This window comes from Peromyscus eremicus, chromosome 12, assembly GCF_949786415.1.
Source record: "Peromyscus eremicus chromosome 12, PerEre_H2_v1, whole genome shotgun sequence".
NCBI classification, from domain to species: domain Eukaryota; kingdom Metazoa; phylum Chordata; class Mammalia; order Rodentia; family Cricetidae; genus Peromyscus; species Peromyscus eremicus.
In genome coordinates, this window is record NC_081428.1 from 8109149 (window position 1) to 8113599 (window position 4451).

Below are 4451 nucleotides of genomic sequence, written 5' to 3' on the forward strand. Positions count from 1 at the left end.
AGCAAACGGTGGCATGGCGGGTGTGGCGTGGCAGCTGCGGTGATTGTCTCAGGTTCTTATTGTTGTATTTGTCCCCGACTTTTATATTATAATAAATGGTAAGAGAAATCACAACACTTGAGGAACTGGTCACGTTGAATCTACATTCATGAATCAGAGAATGATGAATGCTTGTGACCATTCAGTTTTCTCTTTTTTAAAATCACTTTATATGTATATGTGTGTGTGCACCTGAGTGTGTGTGCATGCACCATGTGCATTCATTGCACATGTTTGCAGAAGCCAGAAGAGGGCACTGGGGTCCCTGGAACTGGAGTCACAGGAGATTATGAGCTGAAATGTGGGTTCTGGGTAGGGAACTTGGGTATTCTGAAAGGATGATCTCTCAAGTCCCATTATTGTCTCCCTTTTTATTCACTCCAGGATCCCAGCCTGTAGAATGGTGCAGACCACAGTTAAAGGCCTTTAACTTATCAAGATAATCCTTCACAGGCATGCCCAGAAGCTTGTCTTCTAGATTCTAGATCCTCTTAAGTTGATAACATTGACCAACACAACCAGAAAACAGAAGGGAGGGGGCCAGTGAGAGAGCCCAGTGTCCATGCATGTCTATAACCCCAGCTATTAGCCTGAGGAGGCAGAAATAGCAGGATCCCTGGGACTCACTGGTTTCCAGCCTAGATGGACAGATATAAGCTCCAGGTTCAGGGAGAGATCCTGCTTCAAAGGGAAAGGGTAGAAAAAGACAGAGAATAATCAGTATTCTCTTCTTGCCTTGGCATGCACATACAGGCACATACAGGCACACACACACACACACACACACAGAGATACACAAACACATGCCCGTGCACATATACATACATGTATACACTGATGCACACTCTCACACACACACACACATTGTGGTGGCTTGGATGAAAAATGGCCCCCATTGCCCCAGGCTTTTGAATACTTGATTCCCAGTTGGTGGCACTGACTGGGAAGGTTTAGGAACTGTGGCCTTGCTGGAGGAAGTGCATCACTTGGGATGGGATTTGAGAGCTTAAATCCTGGAGCCACCTCCGGTTCACTGTCTCTGCTTCGTGTGGTTCTGTTCTAGCAACCATGCCCACTGCTTGTTGATGTGATGGACACTTATCCCTCTGGAACCGTAAGCCCAAATAAACCCTTGTTGTCTGCCTCAGTTGTGAGGTTCTATCATAGCAACAGAAAAGTAAGTAACATGGGCATAAATAAACAAATCTTTTGAAATGGAGAAGTAGATAAAAAAGACTAGGGTCACAAAATCCTCTTTAAAGGCATGGCCCTGGTGACCAAGAACTTCCCAAAAGACTTCACTACCTCTTCACAACATCACCCCAAGGACTAAGCCTTTGGGAGTAATCCAGATCCAAGTTATAGCAGTGAATAATGGAATATGTGCATAAACATATGTACACATATCTTCATATGTGTTTGAATGCTACTGTCACCATTCACAAAATTAATGTCCAATTCCTAATTCCCAATACCTGGAATGTGACCTCACACAGAAATAAGGTCTTTGTAGATGTAAGCAAGTTCAGGATCTTGAAATAAGATCATCCTAGGGTTGGGGGGGGGGAATCCAATGATAAGTACCTTTATAGGAGAAAGAGGGAACATTTGAGAAGCAGACACACAGAAGGCATTATACAAATATGTAGAGATTGTGGGTGTGATGTTACAGGCTGAGGGACTCCTGGAGGTTCCAGAATCTGGAAGAATAAAAGAAGGTTCCTTCCCTGGACCTCCAGAGGGATGTGACTGAGCCAATATTTAGTTTGGTGGCTTCTGGACAAGCTCAAGATATGTATAAAACCAACAATCAAAAGTATTCATGTATGCCTGCACTAGCTTAAGGATTCAGACGTCATTCTTCATCAGAGGATCAAATCAGAAAGAAGGTCAGACCTTCACAGCACTGAGAATCCCAAATCTTAGAAACAACTGTTAAAAAAAAATACATAAGACCTCTATATGGAAAGATAGAAAATATTATTACAAAATGAAATTTGCATTGGTTTATAAAGTAGAAGCTTCTAGGTCAGTGGTTCTCAACCTGTGGGTCACAACCCCTTGGAGGGTCAAATGGCCTTTTCACAGGGGTTCCATATCAGATATTCACATTATGATACATAACTTTATAAACTACAGTTATGAAGTATCAAGAAAATAATTTTATGGTTGGGGGTCACCACAGCATGAGGAACTGTATTAAAGGATCACAGCATTAGGAAGGTTGAGAAGCGCTGGTCTAGGGTGTGAAGGTTTGTCTATTCCCACTAATAGATCAGTGCAGTTGTGTCATAGAGTAGATGTGATTACAGTAAAAAGCTAGGTGCTGCTGGAGAAGACAGGGAAGTCCTGAAGTGTGCACGGCGATTCTCAAGTTCAAGTACAGCTGAGGCACCTGAAGAGCTCTGTAGACAGGGGTCCACCCTGCTGGCTATTGAGACTTGGAAAGCCACAGCAGCCAAGACAGTGTGAGACCAACACAACCACAGACCGGCCAGTGGAACAGAATCATGAGTCCAAGCATGGAGCCATGTATTGACACTTGGTTTTGATGTGTATGAAAGACTTCCACCACAGAGCAGAGGAGAAATGGCAACATTTGTAAGAAACCATTCAGCTATTGTTTGAGAGTGGTTGGGCCTCTCTGACATGTTGAAGTTGATTGCCATGGTGACAGGGCTGGGAGGTGGGGCCTTTCAGAAGTGATTACAGTTTGAAGATGGATTTGTGATGTTTCTTGCAGGACTGGGTAAATTCTCATGGGGCTGGACAGATAGTATGGGACTGTGCTGTTTTACAAAGCAATGTTGCTCTCCGGGTTTTGCCTCTTGCAGATCAGCCCATGTGTCTCTCTATTTTGTGAGATGACCCAGCACAAGACCTTTACCAGACACAGCAGCCTGATGATGAATCTCCTGGCCTCTGGAACCACGAGCCAAAGCAAACCTCTCCTCATGGTAAGGGACTCTTTGGGAGTATCCTGTTATAGTAATAGAAATACAGATTAAGACAGAGTCTGGGCCAATGAACGCTTCATACTGAAAAGTGTTTCTCTTGCTAGCACCCGAGGACATACTCAGAAACCAGCTCCCTACCCGTTGTAATCTAAATGGGATTAGTAAAACAGCCGTCTAGACAAAAGCAGGGACATGTTTTCCTGACCTAAGAATGAAGATTTCTTAAAGAACACACGTGAGTCAATAAACATTGTGGAAAACTTCGACTTACTGATTTTTACCAAATGAAGAACTTGCAGTCACCAAAAAAATCAACAAGAGAGTAAAGGAGAGGCATGGAAACCTGAGGGTGAAGAGTGTCTCACAGAACTCAATACTCAATGGCCCTTCTAGCCCTAAGTTTTAAAGTCTTTCCACAATCGTCCCCAAAACGTGGTCAAGTCTGTCACAGGAATACCCAGCTATGCTGGTACCAATTTGTCTTGTTAGGGTTCTATTGCTGTGACAAAAGCCCATGACCAAAAGCAAGTTAGGGAGGAAAGGTTTATTTGGCTTACGCTTCCACATTGTAGTCCAACACTGAAGGAAGTCAGGACAGGAACTCAAACAGGGCAGGAACCTGGAGGCAGGAGCTGATGCAGAGGCCATGGAGGGGTGCTGCTCCCTGGCTTGCTTCCCATGTCTTCTCAGCCAGCTTTCTTATAGAATCCAGGACCACCAGCCCAGGTATGGCACCACTCACAGTCGGCTGGACCCGCCCCCATGGATCACTAATTGAGAAAATGCCTTACAGCTGGATCTCATGGAGGCATTTCCTCAACTGAGGCTCCTTCCTCTCTGATGACTCTAGCTTATGTCAAGTTGACACACAAAACCAGCCAGTACTGTTCTCTTGGAAGGGAACTGGTCCCCACACTCATGGATGGACATCGATCAATCTGGGCCTCCTTACAGCGGCTCTGAGCTCTCTGAAGGCATGGTCCAAGTTCCTGATGCATCTGAGGAAGAATCAGCTTCAGGGGATGGTTCTAGATCTCAGGCTTCCGCTGGGAGTGTTTCTATTGCAAAAACACTGTGTAGTTTGGAGATTTTTTGTTCTCCTTGTGATGTCTTCATTCCTTTGATTTTTGTTCACCCCATTTCCTGTACAATTCTATTTTTCCTTCAGGCCTTTGAAAGGGGCACATTTAAGTTGACACCATCAGCATGGTTCTTCAGATCAAAAGACCAGGTGGTCTTTTTCTCCTTCCAAGTCCCCACCATCCAAGTGATCTCTATAGTGCTCACACATATACATGGTCCTTACATGATGTAAGCCATTCCCAGCTGATTTCACCCATGTGCTCAACTGTTTCAGCATTCTGTTTCCCTCCTTGTCTTGACTTGTCTGTTTCCCTCCAGCTTCTTGCTCCAGCAGCTCTGGACTTTGCTGGAGATGAATGTGTTCTTGCAAAC

At 44.6% G+C, this 4451-nt stretch overlaps 1 long non-coding RNA gene across 2 annotated transcripts; it reads left to right on the forward strand.

Annotated features, from left to right (window-relative positions):
- The first annotated feature begins 1788 nt into the window (after positions 1-1788).
- LOC131922948 (uncharacterized) lies at positions 1789-3213 on the forward strand. Of its 2 annotated transcripts, none has more exons than XR_009382442.1 (3): positions 1789-1928; positions 2874-2996; positions 3101-3213. It is a non-coding gene; the product is annotated as an uncharacterized LOC131922948 (long non-coding RNA). The 2 variants fall into 2 exon arrangements; XR_009382443.1 differs by lacking the exon at positions 1789-1928 and adding an exon at positions 2728-2788.
- The last annotated feature ends 1238 nt before the right edge of the window (positions 3214-4451 follow it).